Source organism: Dermacentor andersoni, chromosome 1, assembly GCF_023375885.2.
Source record: "Dermacentor andersoni chromosome 1, qqDerAnde1_hic_scaffold, whole genome shotgun sequence".
In the NCBI taxonomy this organism is placed as follows: Eukaryota; Metazoa; Arthropoda; class Arachnida; order Ixodida; family Ixodidae; genus Dermacentor; species Dermacentor andersoni.
The window spans coordinates 236,691,738-236,715,274 of NC_092814.1; the positions used below are offsets into that span (position 1 = coordinate 236,691,738).

General features: G+C 45.2%; 1 protein-coding gene and 1 long non-coding RNA gene across 3 annotated transcripts in view; both read right to left on the reverse strand.

Moving 5' to 3' along the window:
• The window catches only part of LOC126547913 (GTPase-activating Rap/Ran-GAP domain-like protein 3), a 587,729-nt gene that overhangs the window by 352,525 nt on the left and 211,667 nt on the right, over positions 1–23,537 (reverse strand). The gene's annotated exons all lie outside the window — the stretch shown is intronic.
• On the reverse strand, positions 786–8,840 carry LOC140215299 (uncharacterized). Its single transcript, XR_011892256.1, has 2 exons — positions 8,526–8,840; positions 786–2,162 (listed from the first exon to the last, which is right to left on the reverse strand). It is a non-coding gene; the product is annotated as an uncharacterized lncRNA (long non-coding RNA).

A 23,537-nucleotide genomic window follows, 5' to 3' on the forward strand; every position in this document is an offset into this window, starting at 1 on the left:
ACTTGAGGCCGCACAGACGAAGATGTGGGGGTGATTCCGAGTTCTCACGGCACGTTCCCAGTTCCCAAAACTAACAGCGGGGGATGAGCTTCGGGTATGTGCTTTATACAGCATATACAAGAGATATTTAGCCCATGGCCAAAAGCAGCATTACAAAGTAGAAACGCTTGTCGCTCTAAAAGTCTTCCTGGGAAACAGCAAGATGATTAGTCTGTTTGTATTAACATGAGTTTGTATTACGTTTAAGATGGTTATATGCACTTAGGTTGTTGTGTGTAATGACATAGTTATGTGTAGCGTTGGCCCACTCGTTTGCGGGACTGTGCATGTCTCTCTGTATTCCTGTGTATTCTCTTGCGTGTTTTCTGCGCTTTCAGAGCTTTTCTTTCTTTATTTGGTTTGTGACAAGTAGTATCTGGCGTCACCCAAAGGCGCTAATCCATTGTTTAAATCCATATCCATGCAAAAGATAAGAAAGAAAGAAAAGAGAAGGGTAATGATAGGATTCGTCACTTCAGCAGCCCACTGTATAAGGAGCTAACTGGAACGCCTTTCGTGTGTGTGTCTCTGTGTGTGCATTTTTTAACCTTTCCCTCTCTGTCTTCTGTCTAACCCCTATCTCCCAACCCCAGTGTAGGGCAGCAAACCGGGAACTAATATCTGGTCAACCTCCCTGCCTTTCCTCTACGTCTCTCTCTCTCTTCTTAGCTCAAGCAGTACCCGAACGCTTGTGTTTTTCCAAAACATTTTCGAACAATATATGTAAAAGGATGAGAAGCACAACATCACGGTTTTCTTCGGTTTATTTGCCCAACATTTTCGGTTGGTAGAACAACCTTCTTCAAGAGACACAGTAAGTTCTCGCGACACAATCTCTTCGTATATTAAGTTATAAAGAAAAAAATTGTGAGAGACAACGGGAGGCTAAAGAGACTTACTCGTTGGTTAGAGGGTTATTCACCGCGAATTCGCTAGAGGTCGGGAATTCGCTCGACCGTCGGGAAATGAGTGGGATAAGAAAGGAAATGCGGTACGTGTGCTACTAAATGGTAGACGAACACGCAAGCCATTTTGTGGCGGTCTCATCAAACAAAGGCGTTGCAATATGAGGGGAATGTATAAAAGAAAGTAAGAAAGAAGGAAGGGTCAAAGCAGCGAGAGAATTTAGCTGCGAGGGAAGCTAGGACCCAATCGCCTATATATATATATATATATATATATATAGACGAGAAAAAGGGTGTTAACCGAGGGGCCCGATATTTATTAGTCATATCGTAAGAAGCCAATATTTATATATATATATATATATATATATATATATATATATATATATATATATATATATATATCCTTTAACAGACAAAACATTCACTTTGGATAATACGCGTGCTTTGTGGTAGACAGTAACAAAGATCGCCTCGTTGATGAGTTGTCAGCAACAAACATGTGGTATAGTCGCACGTCGAACAATAATTCTAATGGCCTGATTTGAAAATCGAAACTGACAAGATTCCGAACTCAACATAACTTGTGAGCTCAATTTATGTAGACACAGACGCATCATAATCAATGGCGATGTAGCTTAAAACATATTTGAAATCAGTGTTAAATTACGAGCAAGCAGAAACCCGCAATCCGCAGCATCTCGTGACATTGACATCAACATTGTGGGTTTGTAAACACCTCAGAGCATAACAACGGCTACGTGACAAGTTTGTGTTGACTACCATGTTCTTTCTTATGTGCTCTTGTTAGTCATACGACCTCGCCCTTCTACACCGCACTCCCGGTCTTCCAAGATCATGATGGTTAAAGGTGCGGTCGTAGCTAAGACGGCGCATGGATTCTTGTGAAGGCGGATCCACTGCTACAAATCAAGCCATCCCTATGCTCATTAAAGATGTGTATTTCTTTTGCTCTCTCCTCAGTTGTTAGACATAGAAGGGGCGTGTGACTGCAATAGCTTGTATCATGCCCGTCGAGATTTTCTGCACTATCTACGTTGACTGTGCTGCACTGAACACACACAAAATGCGAGTACAGCTCGATGTCGGGTGCATAGTGCGTCGTTGACTTCTGCCCAAGACATTCAGGGCTGGTCTTGCATAGGTTTTCCCGCGATGTCCCTCAGTGGCAGTAGTGGACCGAGTTCGTGCTCGCCACTGGATGAAAGGAGTGAACCCCGTTGAAGTGCAGCAGCTTATACGTTGAACCTCTGTATTATGTCGGAATCATTGTCATTCGCTCATCGTTGTCCCTTTACGCATTGCCAGTAGCTCGGAAGGCACGGCCTGTCATACTTATTGTTCGATTTTGGTTGCGATTTCATTACATTATTAATTTTCTACGTAACCACCCGCGAATCTGGTAATCGCACTAGATTTTTTTGTTCCGCGCTCCGAGCATAAATCATCAATGCCTTGAAGTTTGGTAGTACCTTACAGAAAATGACATAATATCGTTCATCACTCGTTAAAAGTACGCTAAAGCAATACACTAAATCAATTTAGACGGATAAAGTGTTCTTTGAAAACTTTGTTGTCGTTACCTTGGAAATACAGACATGCCATGTATGGTATATAAGTGCATGAAATAACATACACAACAGGCACGTACCCAAGGGGGGCCCCCCCCCCAAATTAGGACGCATCCCCCCCCCCCCTAATCCCCGTGCACGCCACCACTTCTCAAACGCATTCCTCAAGCGCCGCCAAATCAATGTTGAGACTTGACAGCTATTCGGCGGTCAACATTTTGCTGCCTTTTTCACCGCTTTTGCATGGGGTAGTTATCGGCATCTACTGGGATGCGAAGGCCAGTTTCCTCATCGATTCCGTGCCCGCGCGATTAACTTGAGATGCATTCAGTTGTCACCGTCTATTCAACGGTCACACGCATCACTGTTGGTTCGTTAGTTCAACCTTCTTTGTTTAGACTGATCTAGGGACCAGGAAAGGGATTCGGTTCGAGGTCAGCTGGTCTGTATGCACGTGGAACGAGCTGCGGCCGGATAAAACGCCAATTGCGTTTAACATTTCCTTTTTCTTCATTATTTCCTCGAGTGAAGGCTCGCCGAAACGCTGACAGATCCTCAAAACCATATGCCCGTGATATGGGTTAGATAAGGTGGAAAATAAAATAATGCGAGACAGCGTCCATCATCAGACTCTGCAATAACCCTTAAACTCATGGGCAATACGACTTTCACCCATTAACTCATCTAGTTTTTCCCTAATTGTACAGCGCTTTTCGTGCAAAATTGCCAACTGGAAACGAGAGTCACCAGGAGTTGAGAAATTAAGCGATCTACTAAGGGAGAGAGAACAGCCAAACAGGAAGGAAAAGCGAAAATTAACAAATTTACCCATTGTCTATGAAAATATTTATGGATCAACATTTTTTTACTTAACTAGGAAGCAGAGAAAACGCCGCTGGAAGTGGAGAACAATTTCGTGTCTACTGGATGACGCTTATACAGTTATCATTCGAGCCGTCTGACGTAGCCTCTTCTCTGCTGTGCTTATATATATAGGTGTCTTTCTAACCTTCAGCGGTGGGCGCAGTACGTTTAGAATCCCAGCGTCCTGTGCCCTACGCGGTTGTATGGGACTGGCGGCCACGCATCGTTGCGTAACTTCCCAAATAAATAAGCGAGTCAGTTGTGCCACTTGCTAGAGCAGTCAACGAGGGATCCAAAAGAACTGTGATTGTCCTGCAAATACATATTTCTCTATAATTATTCCAGAGCGAATTCAACAAACATTACTATAGTCGGCTACAGCTTAAAGGGACACTAAAGGTTAATATTAAGTCAATGTGGACTGTTGAAATAGCATCCCAGGAACCTCGAAACGCTTGTTTCATGCGAAGAAGAGACTTATTTTAAGGGAAAATGCGTTCTGAAACGCCCGCGTACCTCTACCGCTGTTCAAATCACCCGCCCTCCGATCGAGGTGTGGTGACGTCTTGGTCTCATAGTGACGTTGCGCCGTCGGTGAGTAAAACGGCAGCGGCAGACGGCGCTACGGCTTTTCTGCGCAAAACGCAAACGCGTGGCCAGAAACAGAGCCAAGACAGAGCCGACAGCAGCGCGAAAGCGGAACTATGGTGGTTAGCGGAAGGGAAAGCGCGCGACGATAAGCTAATTCTTTATTTTATGATGCCAACTTCGACGCTCGTGGCAATGGACGACCCTGACAACGGCACATTGGCTCGCGATGCCGGGCTCGACTTCAGTGATTTAAGCGCTGATGAACGTGACCTGCTGCTGAGGGCTCGCGCTGCCGGCGTCGTTGTGTACTACTGCGACGGAAACTGTATGTCATGGCTGTACATATTCGCACATTTGTAGCTTTTCCTTCGTGAAAACCAAGTGCCGCACTCACCGCCCCGTCTTCGACCTGCAGTTGTTCTTGCGCTTCGGAGAATGCAGGCAAGACCGACGGAACAGCGCTACGGGAAAGCATTGCTTTGAAAGGCACTCCACACGGCTTCAGTAAGTCGGCGTTGAACTCGTAATCCTCTGGACGAAAGTGCAGCGAGCACACTATGCGATTTTTCGGCTCTTTGCCAACGCGCTGTGGCAGAGGTACGGCACTTAACCACTTCGAACGGAGAGGTTCACTCGTTGGCACACAGTGATAAGTAACGTTGGATTCGCCGCTGTAACTGCCCTTGGCCAAGTTCCGCGGACCGTTCGCGCATACCACGACATCACATGGACGTGGCATACTCGCTGCTTGTTCCAAATGCAAGTTGCGCGAGCCAGCAGAACCAGCGCAGCACAACGCGATAACGAAACAACTGAAACCCCAAAGCGCGCGCGCCGCAGAGTCGCGCCAAAACGAAACCTTTCGACCCCCCATATACTGAAGGGTAACGTCAAAATGCTATTTTTTCTTAGAATCGAATTGAAGTAGACAAGTACCATTTTCTTCCGTCTTACAATCTAATGAAATGGTCTTTTTAATACGAGTAGGTGAGTACTAGCGACATAAATTATGATGAGGAGTGCCTTCGTCATCGGGCTAGTACCGGGTCTCAAATCGTGTCATGCCATTTACCTCAATTTCTCGGTTACTAAAGCGCTGTTCGCGATTATATTGTCGCCTTAGACGTTCTGGAGCATCGCTTTATCACTTTAACTTGACTTCATAGTAACCTTTAGTGTCCCTTTAAGTCCGCCAGCCACTGTTTCTCCGCGAGGCTGCAACTAATTCGTTCTTCAAACTTTTTCTGCTACCCAACTAAGGCGCTAACCACAAAAATAAAATAAAATTTTATACCTTTTCCCTCGCCTATTCTAGGGGAATGGCGAAAGCCTAATTCTTGATTGAACTGAAATAACATGCTTGCTTCTCTGCAACTATTTACAGTCAAGTTTCACTTCAGTTAGCAGTGAAGTTTCAAGAGTAAAACGGCTTCAACAGTGAAATGAACTGCACCGCAGACTTTTGAAGAGTGAGATGCTCAGACTCCATACACTCTGTCCATGTCTGTTGCACACCTCATTGCTTCCGCCAATGAAAAGACTCTTCAAGAACAGGAGATGCTCTGGAGGTATCAAGTACGACGCCATATTGAAAAGGCCGCATGACGACGATTTTGTTTGCTTCTGTGATTGGCTGGCGGAGTAACACAACTCCGCGCGGTCCGTGTGCCTTGGTTGCCAACTGCTGCTTTTTTTAAGTTGTATTCTACTAAAGTAATTCTTATTTTACGCTTTCAGTTCTTGTTCTTGGCACTGTTCTTCCTGCGCTTCTTTCCTGCGCGAGTCCATTTGACATGGTTCCTTGTTTGCCAAGTAGCTGTAAAACACACCTTATTTCATTTCTCTTTTGTGGGTTTACACTTGTTTATGTGCGAATGGTGGGTGTTATTCACATTTCTACTAGTAAAGGTACCCCCCCCCCCCCTCATTTGCATAGAAAAGATACCTTGGGTTGGGCCCCCCCCTGAAAAAAATCCTGGGTACGTGCCTGATACACGACATGAATCACATACGTGACATGTCACTTATGTCAGTGCATGAAGGACATACAATGACAGGCATAAAAAGCATGCCTGACATGCATGCATGATATCACGAATGAAACGGCATGCAAAACAAGAATTACATGCACGCATGTCATGTCATGTCAACACTTGCATGAAATGTCATGCATGTCATGATATGCATGCCTGCATGACAACATGAATGACATTTCATGTCATGCAGGACCCCGAGCACATACCTAGTTGCCTAGGTTAGCAATGCATGCCATGATATGCATGACGTGACATAAAAAAGCCTGTCAAAAATGCGTGTCATGTTATCATATCCTGGTATGATATAGTTAAATAAAGGAGCACAATGGCACCACGATGGCATAAGAGACTCATGACATGAATGTCATGGATGCCATGAATAAGTGGCGCGCCATGCAATGAATACATGACATGCATACCATGATCAAACCTAGTTAAGAGGAAGCTTTAGCTCGGGCGTTCCTAGATAAATGCATGTAAAAGGAGAATTCGTTTTTCTCGTCAACCACTGCACCAAATTTGACGAGGTTTATTGCATTTAAAAGAAAAACTTGAAATCTGGTGAGTGTCGGTTTAGGATTATCAATTTAGGGCATCAATGTTTTATTGAAAATTAGTAAAAATTAAAAATTTTCAGAAAACGAAACTATCAAATTTAAGACTCTAACTCAGCAATGAAAAATGATATCGTAAATATGTGAATTGCATCTAATAGCATATCTAAAGCGGACAAAATTGATATGTTACAAATAAATCTAAAGAAATTTAGTGATATGAAAATACAGTTTTTGCAGAACCCTCGTACACAACGTAACAAATTCACGTACGATATAAAATGACATGTCAAATTTGTTTGCTTTCAATGATGTAGTGAATGCCGTTTACAGAACCGCGATATCTCTTCTTGACGCAGAGTTATTAATTTGTAAACTTCGTGCTTCAATTTTTTTCAAACATTGGAATACTTGAAAATCTTTAAAAAAAAAATTTCGGACGAATTCTCCTTTTAAATGTATTTAGATAGGAGCACACGATCTAAAGTTTCCTCTTAAGAGGAAGCTTTAGCTCGGGTGCTCCTATCTAAATAACGTGTAAAAGGAGAATTAATTTTTCTCGGCAACCACTGCACCAAATTTTACAAGGTTTGTTGCATTTAATATACCCGCCGTGGTTGCTGAGTGGCTATGGCTGCTGAGCACGAGGTCGCAGGATCGAATCCCGGCCACGGGGGCCGCATTTCGATAGGGGCGAAATGCGAAAACGCCCGTGTATTTAGATTTAGGTGCACGTTAAAGAACCCCAGATGGTCGAAATTTCCGGAGTCCTCCACTACGGCGTGCCTCATAATCAGAGAGTGGTTCTGGCACGTAAAACCCCATAATCAATTGCATTTAAAATAAAAATTTAGAATATAGTGACTTGGTTTCGAATTTTTGATTTAGGTCATTAATGTTTTATTAAAAATTGGCAAAAATCGAAAATTGTCAGAAAACGAAACGATCAAGTTTACAACACCGTAACACATCAACGAAAAATGATAATACAATTATGTGAACTGCATCTTAATAGTGCGCCTAAATCGGACAAAATTGATATGTTGCACATGAATCTCAAAAATTTTAGCAATATGGAAATACATCTTTTGCAGAACACTTGTAAACAACGTAACGAATTCACGTAAGATATAAAATGACATATCGAATTGGTCCGCTTTCAATGGTCTAATGGATGCCGTTTACAGAACGGCGATATCTATTCTTGATGCAGAGGTATGAATATGTAAACTTCATGCTTGTATTTTTTTTTCAAACTTTCGAATTTTCGAAAATATTTTTAACAGAATTCAGGACCCAAATTGAAATTTCGCTTCCAACAGTCACTAGAATTTAACTTTCTCTCTCGAATGCAACAAATTTCAATAATATCAGCCCAGGGGTTATCTCAGAAAGAAGTTTTTGCGTTATACATGTATATGAATAAGCCGCAACGGAGTTGGGCCCGAACTAAAGCCTCCTCTTAACAGTGGAACGCGATAGCATTAAAAAATCCTTGACTGCTTCCCACGCTTCCCGGCAAATGCAGCTTATGTAACCGTAATGTTTACCAGGAAACGCTGGCGGCGAACATATGCACCAAGGTGAGCTTTCTGGTAGAAACGCGCCTCTTGCGTGGTACGATCCCGGGGGTAGTGCCACAGCCGCGCCCCCAAAAAAATTGCATCATTGTCAAGTTTCTGTGATGGTTCCGCACCGTTAATATTTAAGTCTGTGAAGATTTAACACAAAAGGCATGCGCTGTCGGTGTTTTGTTTCATGGAATTTCTTTGTGGGCTGTCATTCTCAAAATTCTGAGGAATAATTTCTTCAAGAATGTAAGACAAGGTATGAGCAACTTTAGTGATAGAATGATGTGGAAACATCACCCGCATATACCGCATGTCATATAGGAAGGAGTGGCATGTACATATATGTAAAGTATAGACGGAAATTTTCGCTCACAGACATCTGCGCCGACGCCGACACCGGATTTTCGTGAGGATTCGCAGGTATGCACTGTGTATCTGCCGCTCTTCCTCTCGAAGGTAGGCGCTAGGCGCGGCGCAAGCACCATCTATTTGAAGTGAGCGAACTAGTCGGTAGAAAGGGTTCATACCACGTCTATACTTCCTTTACAAATTCCTTACAAATTCTTAAGAAAAACTAAGAATCACTGAAGGAGTTTTATCAGATAAAATACAGCGCCACCGTCTTAAAGCTATTTTCTTCTTATAGCTGCACCGCTGCGGAGTTAAAAGCGGACAGCGTAGCGGCGGTAGCATCACACCGAAGAAGGGAGGGGGCATGGGAGGGAGCCTGCCCGGCGCGCGCCATCATGGAGCAAGGAAAGTGCGCGATCAATACCATGCTCTCTAACCGTGCTTTCCGGTTGGCAGCCGCTGATGGTGCGCCATCTATGAGGTGATAACGCAAGCTTTTGTAGCTTGCGCTCCTGTCACCGAGGCGGCGCCACATACCTGGGCGCTAGAATTTCGTTCGTGCCCGCGCGCTCCCCCCCCCCCCCCCCCATACTTTTTTTCCCCACTCAATTACCTCCGTGCATCACCGCCGTGGTTGCTTAGTGGCTATGGTGTTGGGATGCTAAGCACGAGGTTGCGGGATCGAATCCCGCCCGCGGCAGCCGCATTTCGAGGGGCGAAGTGCGAAAACACCCGTGTAGTTAGATTTAGTTGGTCAACATTTTCAGTCTCTTCAACTACGGCGTGCCTTGTAATCATACAGTGGTTTTGGAACGTAAAGCCCCATAATTCATTTTTTTTTCGGTGCATCTAGCAAGTTTATTTATTTTAGCGCAGAAAGAGCTTTGAGCTATTTTTGGATCAAGTTCCTCTTCATCGTGTTAGTACAATAGCTCAACAATCTTGTCAAATCAATATCTGCGCGGGTACGTGCCGTCCTTTCACCTTCATTATTCTTCTAGGGTAGCAAGCCAGGCTGCCTCTCTGTTCCACTTCCTTATCCTTCATACAGCTCTTCTCTCTCTCGCTCTGTTTTCACACATATTCACTCGACCATCGCTCCCGTTCCCGAAAGTAGCTGGGACTCGGTCTGTCTCCTTCCCGATGACGTTCCTTTTCTACCCGTATCCTCGCCTCCTTCTCGTGCCTCTTTATAATAATACTAATCGATAGAGTTTCGACGTCCCAAATGCAACGTACGAATTATGAGAGACGATGCGGTGGGGGCCTCCAGATTAATATCGACGACATGGATTTCTTCAACGTCCATAGGAATCTGGGCACACGGGCACTTTCGCATTATTGCCGTATCGGAATGGGCGGCCACTGCGGCAGGCAATCGAGTTGGCGACCGAATACTGGGGAAGATAGAAAAAATAATTTCGTAACCACCAGGTTTCTACAGCGTGTCCTTGCCTATCGCAGCCCATGCATGATTTGGTCTCATGGCCACCAGGTGATCACTGGGCATGAGGATGGACACTTTCTTGGGCGTGATTTCACTGTGCGCCGAGTGGCTAAGCGAGTGCGAGCTGACGTGGCGAGAGAAAACTTGCGGAGGACGTACTTCCCCTCAATTGTTATTTTCACCTTCAGATTGTCGGCGAGTGCACTGACAGTGCGGACGGCAGAAGTTTCGTGATGTTAGCGTACGGTCGTCGTTACAATTATGCATCGCGTCGTTTGTTACGTCCCGCGAAAGCGAAAGTATCGCCGAAAGTTATCGATCAAGAACGAAAGCCCCTGCTTTCAGCTGTAGGCCCATCCACTTTTGACTGCGCTTCTGTAAATGGCACTTCTTTGCACAGTGAGCGTACGTGCAAGAAAGCCGAACGTCACAGGGAGAAATAAAGCAAGTTCGGCGAACTTGGCTGCGAAGAGGAAATAGCGGAGAAGTTTGCCTACGCAGAACTACATTACAAAAAGAAAAAAAGTAATAATAAAAAAAATATATGGAGGACGCTTAAGCTTCGCCTTTAGGAGTGGAACGAGATAGCATTCGAAGATCCTTGACTGCTTCTCACGCTTCCCGGCAACTGCAGCTTATGTGACTGTAATGTTTACCAGGAAACTCTGGCGGCGAACGCTATGCACGAAGGCGAACTTTTTGGTAGAAACGTGGCCTCTTGCGTGCGCCGATCCCGGAGGTAATGCACAGCCGCGCCAAAAAAATTTACATAATTTTGAGGTTTCTGTTATTGTTTCGCACTTTTAATATTTAAGTCTGAGAAGATTTATCATAAAATGCATGCGCTGTTGGTGTTTTGCTTCGTGGCGTTTGTTTGTGGGCTGCCATTATCAAAGTTCCGAGGAATAACTTTGTCAGGAATTTAAGACAAGTTATGTCCAACTTTAACGATAAAATGGTGTGGCATTATATCCCGCATATACCGCACGTCATATAGGAAAGTTCGGAATGTACATATACTTAAACACATACGGAAATTTCCGCTCACGGACAACTCCATCAACGCCTACATCGGCGCCGACGCCGATACCGGCACCGGATTTTCTCCGACATGGTGCTCTCTGCGCTATCGCGTTAAAAAAATATAAAAAGGCACTGCACGCGACGTAGAAACAAAAAGACAGAGAGTGAGAGGAAAGAAAGGCAGCAAACATTAGAATGAAATGCCTCTTACACTTTGGAGGGCCCGGCCAAACGCGGCGTCAGAGCTGCTCATTGCCGCTTGCGACCAAATCTTCAGACGCACCGCATAATACGAGAGTTGAAGCATTTCGGCGTAGGCAGTGGCGCGCAAACATGCGCTGTTCCTCGCAAACGAGCATCGTCTGCTTTGGCAGAAGCGTGTTGGAAAGCGGAGATTTCCTCTATGGGGACCATTCAGCAATGCTTACGAAGGTTCCCATGCCTTTTTTTTTTATTCAATGTTCAGTGAATAGGAAACAGGCCATAATTGGACGCCATTTCCCAAATCGCCTCCCGCGTCTTTAATTGAGTCTAATTTTCTCCCCGCTGCCATGGGAACGGTCGCTACAGACCTCATTTTCTGAAATATTGATTTCTTATGTCTCAGTGTTCTTAATATATTTTTTACACAACGAAGTGAGCACAAATTTTAAAACGAATAAACTATAAGCAATTTTTTTCACTCTGATTCCTCAAAGTCTGTAGAGCGAATAGAGAGTGCGTTCGAGCTTCTCTTTTTTTCGGAAGCAAGGGCTCTGCCTTCCAGGAGGAAGGGCGCGCGTTTTTCTTTTCTTTTTTTGGTGACTGCAACGTAGTGACGATTTACGAAGGGGAAAAGAAAATGCTATAGCAGAAATTGGAAATCTCTTGCTTTCAGTGTTTCTTGTCTAACACCCGACACCCCCGAGCTTCTTCCATTTGTGGTCGTCAATTTTTACATTAATAATTGATAATATCGTGTTTCTTTTCAACCGCACCGCGCTCCTAAACAGTTCGGCAACGACAGTACATGATAATTTGGTCCGTCGTACATAAAGAAAGAAAATTTTCCTGAGCCTACAAAGCACAGCACGAAGCACAAAGCCTGCTACATTTCGTCATGTCTTATCCAACTGGCTTATCGTCAAGCCGCTTATCGTGGAAGCTTGGGCTTGTTGGTCATTCATTGGAAAAAAGGACACAGCGCAGAAAAAAAAAAAGACAGGGACATGAGAGAGCGACACGCACACAGCGCTGACTTGCCACAGTTTATTCATGAATACATGAAGGAATAAATATATAGGATACTAGCATGAGCAACATGTGAATAATCGGCAGGAACCTGGAGCATCATGTCCAATGCTGACAATGATAGCCACATGCCGACAGTGCACCCTGAATGTTTGCCATTGAAACCTTGTTAAGATATGCTATTTCCCGAGATGACAGTGCAATCGAAGAACTTACGCAGGAGCTATAAAACTTCCTGATGAAATCTGCCTCAATGATTTCTCGTGTCAGATCTGGACTATGCTTAGCCAACACTTCGCTTTTTTCCAAGTGTGGCTTACAACCGTGATCGCGGCAATGAATACCCAGATGACCCTGAACCGTGTTGTACATATTGTTATGGTGCTCCCTGAACGATCATCTAAGGACCTGTCTGTCTGTCCCACACACATTTTTCCAAAATAGAGAGAGGAATCAAATAAACCACTCCAGTGATGCAGGACACTGAGCCCTTCCTGTGTTTCGCACAACAACGAACACGCCTGGCGTGCGAATCAAACATGCAAAGCTTCGCTAGATTTTCCGGACCGGAAAAAAAAAAAAACCACCGCAACACCAGCGCGTTGCCTTACCCTCTTCAGTTTGTGGGTCACATTATGTATATACGGAAGTACTGCAAGTTTCTTTTCTTTTCCGCTGGCGGACGTGGTGCTCGATCATCTTCGCCACGCCTGATTTGCTTAAAGAGCTTTTCCGCGACAGCTGATACGTGGCAGAAATGTGTCGCAATATTTGTGCAGATAACCTTAATCTGCTAACCATTGACGACCGACCTTTATCTGGTAAGAGACTCGGACGCTGTCATCAGGTTTTTCAAAATGAAACAATAAGGGTCTGAGGGCTTTTCATATCGATGTACAATACCTGTATTATTCCCTCCCACAGGGCGAGACGCTAAAATGTGTAGAAGGTTGCATTGACAACTTTGGATCGATAGCATTCCAGAATGAGACAGGAATTGCGGTTAGTGGGTTTTTAGAATTGTTAATATTTCATCTTAAATCTACTTCTGTTTCTTGGTAGTAGTGGAACCGGAAAGTGGAATTTGCATAGGTTTATGTCTTGTGCCTGTCCTCAGTGACAGTTACCTCGCACATAAAAACCCCACTATTCGAACGTTTCTTGACATGTCCCTAGTTGCTAAAGTGTGTAGATATGTAGACGAATTTTTAGTTCTCATTGAATGTCCGGAGGAGGTGTTTAAACACGCTGCAGGGAAAGTCTTAGATGTATTCAGAAACAACATGCATCCGTTAGAGCTGACGCATGAGGTACCTGAAAATAACTTTTCAAGGTTCTTAGACGTCAAGCTGTACATGTCGAGTAGACATTTGTGCTGGTCATTCGAACCGACTAGCGGGAAACCGCTTCTCTCTTTCCAGTCAGGACCTTCAAAATTAGTAAGAAGAGGAATCGTTAATATGTGCCTCGTCAGTGCCCTCAGACGGTCATGTCCGCATTCTATGCAAAAAAGCTTTGATGCTCAGGTTGACCGCTTGTTATTTGCCGGATACACGAAGGCTTTAGTATCAGCTGTCGCGGAAAAACTTTTTAAGCAAATCAAGCGACACGAAGATAATCGAGCACTACGTCCGCCAGCGGAAAAGAAAAGAAACTTGCAGTACTTCCGTATATACATAATGTGACCCACAAACTGAAGAGGGTAAGGCAACGCGCTGGTGTTGCGGTGCTTTTTTTTTTTTTCCGGTCCGGAAAATCTAGCGAAGCTTTGCAAGTTTGATTCACAAACCAGGCGTGACCGTTGTTTTGCGAAACACATGAAGGGTTTAGTGCCTACGTCGCTGGTGTGGTGTATGTGATTCCTCTCACTTGCGGAAAGAAGTACGTGGGACAAACAGACAGGTGCTTAAATCAACGTTCAGGGAGCACCATAACAGTATGTACACCATGGTTCAGGGTCATCTGGGTATTCATCGCCGCGATCACGGTTGTAAGCCACACTTCGAAAAAAAAAAAAAAAAAAAAAGACGCGCCGTGGTTGCTCAGTGGCTATCGTGTTAGGCTGCTGAGCACGAGGCCCCATTAAAGAACCCCAGGTGCACGTTAAAGAACCCCAGGAGGTCAAAATTTTCGGAGTCCTCCACTACGGCGTGCCTCATAATCAGAAAGTGCTTTTGACACGCAAAGCCCCATAATGTAATTTGTTAACTTGGAAAGACACGAAGTGCTGGCTAAGCATAGTTCACAGCTGACACGTGAAATTATTGAGGCAGATTTCACCAGGAAGTTCGATAGCTCCTGCGTCAGTTCTTCGATTGCATTTTCATCTCTGGAAATAGCATATCTTAACAAAGTTTGAATGACAAGCATTCAGGGTGCACTGTCGGCATGTGGCTATCATTATCAGCATTGGACATGATGTTCCAGGTTTCTGCAGATTATTCACATGTTGCGGATGGTAGCAACCGATATATTTATTACTTCAGGCCTACATGGAAACACTGTTGCAAGTCAGCGCTGTGTGCGTGTCGCCCTTTTGTGCCCCTGTCTTCTTTGCGCTGTGCCATTTTTTCACCGTCAAATTTTTTTTCTCTCATTTGCTTCAGCACCGCCTAAATTTAACGAACATCTGCTTGATGATGCTTTGGAAGACGCCTACCTTCGACTCTAAATACAGCTTGTCGTGCAGGATGTCTCTTTTTCTGGAGCCATTCTGCGACCGATCGCTCTGCCTTTCGCGCACCTGTCTGGAGCTGCTCAGCCTCACCGATCACTTCCGCTGGAACACTGCAGTCGGAGCAGGCGTCGCTCGCGTGGCGCCCAAAAGAAAACGTGTTCAGCGCAGAACGGAAGAGGAGGCCCATCGTAAGCGCGATGCGTGAGTGTACGAACCACGCCTCTCCCACTTGTTTAACAGCGGTGTGAAAGCAAAGCTATGGAGTGACTTGGCAACTTTTCCTCCATGTGATTCTCGAGTTTCCTGCCAATGAACACGAACAGCAACGTTGCTATGAGCATGCAGGTGACGACAAAGGAAACTTCTTCAGCGTCGAACACTCCCGTAATCAGCGGGCACTTGGATTATTATTTTGCCACTCTCTGAAAAAAATAAAAATAAGTTGTGGCTTTTCAACTCGCACAGCCACAGTATCGTTATGATAGACGCCGTCATCGCGGGACGAGGGAGTGGGGTTTCTCCAGGCATTCATCAACGTGCACACAAACACGGTTCACAAGCACGTCTGCATTCCACCACCGTCGCACGGTAGCCAAAGCATCGGGGAATCGCGCCCCCAACCTCGTGCTCTAGCGGGGAAACGCCATGACCGTGGAGCGAACGCGGCGGGCCACTGGCAAACGAAACAGTCGCGAATATAAATGTTTTAAGGGGGAAGCCCAAGCGGCTTGCAAAATAATTGCTCTCGCCTCATAGGTACGACAGCAAGACAACTCCGATGAAACGACTGTGGCTTACCGCAAGTGGTCGTGCCCCGTCAGTTATTTCTTTCGATTCTCTCGCGAGGTCTCAATTGTTCGCGGGTGTCAGTGACTGGCCCGCGCACCTGCGAGAGGAATCTGTGGCGTCGCTGCGCCGCGCACATGCCGGACTCGGTCGTGTTTCTCGAATGGTGTTGACGTGGCCCGCACACGTGCTCGTCCTGCTGCAGCTGACGCCCTTCGCACTTGCTCGCGATCGGTTCATGTTTTCTTGCGTATACGGGGCTTTGCGCGCATATGGTTACGAAAAGCTGCCATTGAAATCCTGATAGCTTTACTTTATTCTTGTTTCATTTTGCAGGCACACTTCCTTTAAAGCAAATGGCAACAGCAGAGCATAGTCCTTCAATAACCCCAATTATATAACTGCAGCTTGGTTTACGATGCAGCGATATGAAGAGCCGCATTGCAAAGCATATAGTTTGGCGTTCTCTCTCTCTCTCTCTCTCTCGTGGCGTTGTCGCCGAAGTGCGATCACATTAAAAAGTAATGCACAGGAAAAACAGCGCTGGAATGACAAGCAGAGCCAAACAATCTTTTTGTATTCTGTGGAAAGAGACTATTTGGTCCGAGTCCGAAAATCAGCGGCTGTCGAACGCAATGCCTGCTACATTAGGCAACAAATGACAGTCATCGACCTTTCCTTGGAACTTTAGCGATTACCACGCATTTAAACGCTATAAATCATTCAGGTGGACGTCGAGTCAAATTCAAAATAAAGTTATTTTGGACGTCGCTAAGAAGGAAATCATTTGTAAGAATATGAGGGTTGCTTTATTTCTAGTTTTAGCATACTAACACATCATCGGCGCTCGTATGCGGAATAGGATACTGCCAACGATGATCAATTACGTCTTCATTTCTGAGATCTATGGCTTTCATCTCATTTAGTTTCGTTAACAACGATGAGATCACGTATTAGATAGATAAGTTAACCGAAGGAAGGTTGATCAAGTTAACTAGAAGACACCATGGATTAGTTCTTCATAAATACGTAAGGTTCATTTTATCAAAACAAATGCGGACGCCTGAAAATTCCTTTTATGGTAGTTAGTATCCGTTTTTCCAAAGCGCATAGGAGACGCACTATAACGTAAAATTATTCCAATCTGTTCTTATTCTATGTCCTTACGTCACATTTTCTTAACCGCCGACCCAAGCCTCGGGCGGTGACCCGCAGCGTTTTCTGAACAGCCCAATCAAAGCCTCTTCTGGTTTCTAGGAGGTCACCTTTGTTTGCTTTCAAAACGAATAAAGTTGCCTACATTGAGCGGTTGTTATATGAATGGCTGACAAGAGGCGACGAGAACGCTCAAGTGGAGATGGTTTTGATGGGGCTGAGCCAGCGCAGTGGAAATAGATAACCGGATGAGGAGGGGTGGGGCCGGTGTCTGCGATTAGTCTGCTTCCCCTTACTTAGCTTGGGGTGGCTGGTAGAAAATCGCTGCGGCGTGCAACGCAAGGTTAAGAATGCCGCTACAACGGATCCTCAGCAAAGAAGAGTTGGCAAAGTGATGTCATACACGTGCCGAAAGGGCTCGTTAACATTATATTGCCACGCAAAACGTTTGTTAGGCGCAAAACACCACCATGCTCTCTGGCAGATACGAATAGGCAGAGCCTGAGCGATCGGCGGGCAGCCATCTTCTCTTCCTTTCGGAACGGGGCAATCTCCGACTATTCAGTAGAAAATTCAATTTTGTTCGGCATATTAATCTATCTTTAACGCATACACGTCACTTTAACGCGGTGAGTTTTTTGCGGTTTTGTGACATGGCGTGACAAATAGGCGAAGTGGGTGTAGCCCAAGAATTTTGGACCAATAGCAGAGGCGCCGAACCAGGAATAATTATTTTTCTTTTAATCGGTATATTTATGCATAATCAGTGCGCACACGTCATATCAGATGAAGCGCTATCGCGATTTTCATGATGTCGCCTGACAGACAGGCGAAGTGGCTGAGACAGGCGAAGTGGCCCTAACATTTTTTGTTGAATCGCGGAGTGCTGATTGCAGAATTGGAATAGAAAAGTTTGTAATAGCTAGACGTTACAGCGCCCGAGATCATGTAAGTCAGTGTACGCCGCGCCGCTTTGTGCAAGCCCTGAAGACGAGACAGGGGCCATATAACGTGAAAATATTCCAATATGTTCTTATTCCAATCTCCTGGCGTCAAATTTCCGTAACCGCCGACGCAAGCATCGGGCGGTCATCCGCAGGGTTGTCTCAGCATACCAATCAAACGCTCTCCTCGTTCATAGGAGGTCACTTTTGTTTGCTTGAAAAACAAATAACATTGCCGGCACTGAGCGGCTTTTCTTATCTAATTGGCTGACAAGAGGCGAGGACCACGCTCAAGTGGAGAGGGATTCGATAGGGCCGAGCCACTGCACTGAAAATCGATAACCGGATCAAGAGGTTGGTACCAGCGTCTGCGATTGGTCCGCTTTCCCTTACTTAGCTTGCAGTGGCTGGTCGAAAATCGCGGCGGCATGCAACGAAAGCTTAATAATGACGCTAAACAGATCCTTAGCAAAGAAGAGTTGGCAAACCGAGGTCGTAAACGTGCCGGAAGTGCTCGAAAACGTTACACGACCACGCAAAAAGTTTTATTATATGCGAATAAACCCATGCTCTCCGGTAGGTGCGAATAGCCAGTGCATGAGCGATCGGCCGCAGCCATCTTTTATTGCTTTCGGAACGGGGCAGCCTTCAGCTATTCAGAAGAAAACTCAGTTTTGTTCGGCATGTTAATGTGTCTTTAACGCGTACACGTCACTTTGACGCGATAAGTTCTTGCGGTTTCGCGACGTCGCGTAACAGGCAGGTGAAGTGGGTGCAGCCCGAAAACTTTTGACCAATAGCCCAAGGCTAATGGCGAGAAGGCGTCGAATTAGAAATAACTATTTTTCTCTTGTTCGGCCCAATCATGCATAATCAGTGTGTACACATTATATGAGATGGGGAGCTATCGCGGTTTTCGTGACGTCGCGCGACAGAGAGGTGAAGTGGGGGTGGTCGAATAAAGTTTTTGACCAATCGCGGACGGCTGTTTGCAGAATCGGAATAGAAAAGTTTGGAATAGTTTTACGTTAGAGCGCGTAGCTTTGGTTCCGTGTGCTGTGTGTTCCTTGTGCCTGTTACTTCTGTGCTGCATTCTCCCCAATTAATCATTAACAAGCTTGCCAAAATTAAAGTTCTGACTGAAGAAATGCCTGACAGAACTTTACAGCGCCCTAGAGAACACTCATAGCTGTCGGGAAGCGCTTTTCCTACTATCAAAGACCATTAGTTCGTTCATTTACAAAGACAGGTATCGATAATATAAAGAAATTGGGACGGGGAGGGGAATGGGTGAGAAAGAAACATGGTGCGTTAGTTTTCTGGACAAAAGTGCGACGAGCAAACGGGCACGAATAGCAATGCTTCCTGGTGTTTGTTTTGAAACAACAATGGAATTTCATACTTCCTGAAAAAAAGAAGAAGAAGAAAAGAGAGAGACCGCGCTAAAGCGTAGTTCAAACAGCTCTCTCAGAGAAATTAGTGATAGGTATGTCTGAAAGCCCCGACAGATTTATTTGTTTAAGCGCAAACAGACTGAACGGTTCGCAGCTCACCGGCCCAACGGAGCGCGAAGCCAAACAAGGCCTTGGTACGCCAAAGGGCTCAAGGAAAAACAAAAACCACTTTTGTATGTTCAGCAAAGTACATTACACAATGATACTGTGTTCAAAGCGCTGCATTTACTTAATGCACTTTGGTGGAGTCGAACGGCAAATAATGAAGTTGTTGTTACCTCATCTTTTCATCTCTAATTGAGGTCATCAGAACTGAACTACGCTTGTCATATGAAACACTGAACTTATTGTGCAATTGTGTATGTCTTATTTCTTGACTAAATCTCACGGACGTTCTGCTCAGTATTCGTGCGCACAAGAAGGAATTTTTTGTTAGATTGGGTTCAGGCGACTGCCAAGTTACGTGAAGATATTGCCACTTGGACCAACCGGTCAAGTTGTTTTGGTTAACCGCGTGGTTTCTTGTCAAATGATGACCCAATGTCTCCACTGCGCATGGGTTGGATATTTACTCATGAAAGACTGCCTTTTCATTTCATGTAGCCGTGCGCTATTATTGCACAACTTAAGGTTGAGAGAAGTGCGCATGAAGCGCTTTTTCACTTAAAGCAGCTCTGGTACGTAGTGCCGTCTTTTTCGAGCTTTAACGCCTTAACTGTGTCATTTTAAGCATATGCACAATGTAACGTAATAAGCGCACGCAGAAACTACTGAACTATTCAGCTATTCCGGTTTTGGTGGCTTCGTGACACTTTTCGTCGTGTCAGTCTCCATTTTGCCTGCTGGTCTCGACAACGGAAGAAGGGTGCATAACTTCATCACGGGTACTCACAACCTGTTTTACACCCGTGTAAAGTGAAAGGTGGTTTAAATAGCAAGCCGTTTAGACCAGGCCACCAAATACAATAAAAAGAAGAAGAATCTGCTGGAGAAGGTGAGCCTATGTCGCTGCTCGTCGTCTCGTTACCTGCTTCAGCCAACTGGAAAGCGTTAAATTGAAGTTTCATAGCTTAAAGCGATATTCTAAAAGCAAGGACGCCCCCCCCCGCCCCCCCCCCCCCTCCAGCGGGTTTTCACATCCAGACCAGAGCGCGGGGCTTCAGAAGGCTAGCATGAAAACTGCGCTACCCTCACAGTAGCTGCTGTTACCCAAGTAGAGTTTATCTCAATACACTGCTGAAATTCTGTCGTTCCCAGGATTCCATCAACTTCAAAAACGTTGCAATTATCAAACACCAGAGAGAGATCAAAGCTCTGTACGCTCTCGGATCTTTTCACTCTCTAATACTCTGCGGGGCACTGTGATGCGGGCCCTGGGTAAATACATATTATACAGGCCAGACAACCAGTCCGGTTTTATAGGCTATATATACAAAGCAATGATGGAACTCTGATGAAAGGAAGCGTAATTTATCACTGATAGCACGCAATATTGAAAGCTGGTCATGGTTCTTTTGCGTGGCTGAACGAACATGCCCCCTAGCCCGTCGCTATTCGTCGATGCGCACTATGAGGGCGCGCCATGATGATCGGGTCCCGGATTGTCTGTACGTGCCTGCGCACGAAAGATTATTCGTGTGTATAAGGAGCGCACCCTTTTCGTCGCTAATTGGGGACGCCGGCGCATGGCTTTGCTGACATTGCCCTGTACAGTGTACCGCTGTAATCTCCACTGCTGTGGCCATAGACGTAAAACACAAGCAGACATGCTACATCCCTGCTTGCACTCTGCAACAATTTACGCTTCGACTGCAGCGACCAAGCCAATTCGTTGTCGTTCAGCCCAGTAATATAACAGGATAGTTTTCTTGAAGAGATCACGGACAATATCCCAGTTATAGTTTCTTGCTGAAGCTTCTAGCGTTCAGGAAGATGTTCAGCCTATAGGAAGGAGGATGGTGACGAAATTCCATGGGCAAAATGCGACCGGGCTACTATGTACGAGCGCCCGCTGCCAAGAGAGACAGCTACAGTGTTGCACTGCTCAGCAGGCTGCAAATGAAGGTTTCAGGGATGATAGCATGTCATCTTTGAAGCAGATGAAGAGAAGAAAAAAAAAAGTCTAGGTTTTGAACGATTAATTGCGCACTTACTGCACTATATATGTACGATGACGTATTTACGAAATACGTGCGCAGTGCAGTCAAGAAGCCAGAGGGTCTAAAGATGGAAAAAATATGCTTAGAGGCCATATTCACAAAGCTTTCCGTTCGTCATTGCTGTTTGCATTGGCTGGCCGCCTTCACTAATCATATGTCCAGCATCAGGATTGGCTGGAACATTTTCTAATGACCTATTCTAGCGTGAAGGCATTTCGGGAATACAAGCCTAGATTATTTAAGCGTGGGTTCTTTTGAACGCTGTGTCTTGCAAGAAGTTGTATTCATGGTCTAAAGTAGGCAACCCGAAAGCTTTGGATCGGCGTGTAGCATTGTAAGTATGTCCTAATTCAAGCAGACGCGCGATGTCCAAACATCTATGTTCAAATAGGCCTAGACAACTGTGGAACTAGAATGCGCTGGAGTCCAGCATTAAGTGTGTAAAGCTTACAGAGTGAGTGAGTAGGCCATGATCTGCAAACGTTATCCTCTATGCGTTTCTATGACAACTATCTGAAAGCTTCGAGAGCCTATAGTCGCTGTGTCGTTGGTAACAATAGGCTGTAATGACTTTACAACAAAATGTTCCTCAGCATTTCGGGCGAGGCGGCGGCCGGGCAATGCAGTCACGGCTAAATTTGTTCATCCTTTTCGTGTAGGTTAGTACACGGCGCCCTGCTTGCGTACCTTGCGTACCTTGCGTACCGCCCTGCTTGCGTTTGTATCTGGTCGTTAGTTAGTTAATTTGGGTTTAATGGCACAAAGGCAACTAAGGCCATGCTGCCCCAGTCACAAGACAAAAGGAAACTCAACGTCAGAGCAGGTAAACCTGCATTGCATTATAGTTCGTGTAGATAACCAGTTGTCTCTAAAAAGTGTATCAGGTTAGTAAGTGGCACTAGCGGGTTGTGCCTGGTCGTGCTGCCTTGCCCGGGCGTGTTATGTGAGTGGCGGGATGTTCTGACTCGTTTTGCTTTCTCGTTCTACTTTTAAGTGGCGATGTAGAAATGAACCCCGGCCCGTCAGTAGGTGACCAACTAGCAGCAATCTTGCAAAATCAAATGGACTTGTCAAGTAAGCTTAAAGCAATAAGTAATAAGTTGGACGTGCACATAACCGATACAAATAAAAGACTAGCTACAACTGAAAAGAAAATGGAAGCGTTTGTGCTTCTAGCGGAAAAGACTGAGGTCTGTGAGCGTACTGTGCGCCATCTTCAAGGTGAAATTGCAACACTACAGCGGAAAGTGGACGACCTTGAGAATTATAGTCGGCGCAACAATCTGATTATTTTTGGTGTAGATGAGCCTGAATCTGAAACCGACAGATCTCTGAAGCCGACAGTTAAGGGCGAAATCTTCGAACAAACTTTGGGAGTAAAAGTGAGTATATTGAGAGGATTCCTCGTTTAGGGAAAAAAGCAGTCAACGAAACACGACCGGTGATTTTAAGACTGCTTGATTTTAACGAAAAAGTAGAGCTTCTAAATAACGCCAAGACATTGAAAGGCACAAATATTTCCATATCTGAGGATTACTCTGTTCGAATTCAGAGGATAAGAAAGTTGCTCTGGGCTACGGTCCTGGACAAAAAGCCGGAAGATAAGGTGTACCTTCGCCATGATAAGTTGATATTCCACAAGGAAGTGTACGTGTGGGACAAGGTCAAAAATCAGAGGTGTAAGGTGGCTAGTTTTCTTGAAGAAACAGATATTAATGCCACTTCGAGTGTCCTGGTTGATTCAGCCGTCCAGAAGGAAAGTCGGGTAGCCACCAGGCGTAAAGGCGCCAACGCACCTAAGTGACAAGCCCGAACAGTTGTTCCATTACGGCTTGTATCCTTTAATGACCAAAGTATGCCAACAAGGTGACCGATTTTTAAACCCTCCTTTTAAGCCCTCACATAGCATTGCTTACCGAGATTTGGCTACATGCTGACGTCAAGGACAGCGAAATTGTGCCCCCGTCGTACAAAATTTTTAGATGTGATCGACAGACTCGTGGTGGTGGAGTCGCGATAGTGGTTAAAGAACACATAAAAACAACCCTACTGCCAGGCATACCGGGCCATGAAAGTTTGTTCTGCATGGCCGAATTTCTTGGTAATAGGGTTGTCATTGGTGTTGTGTATTGGCCTCCGAAGGCTGATCTTGCTTTCCT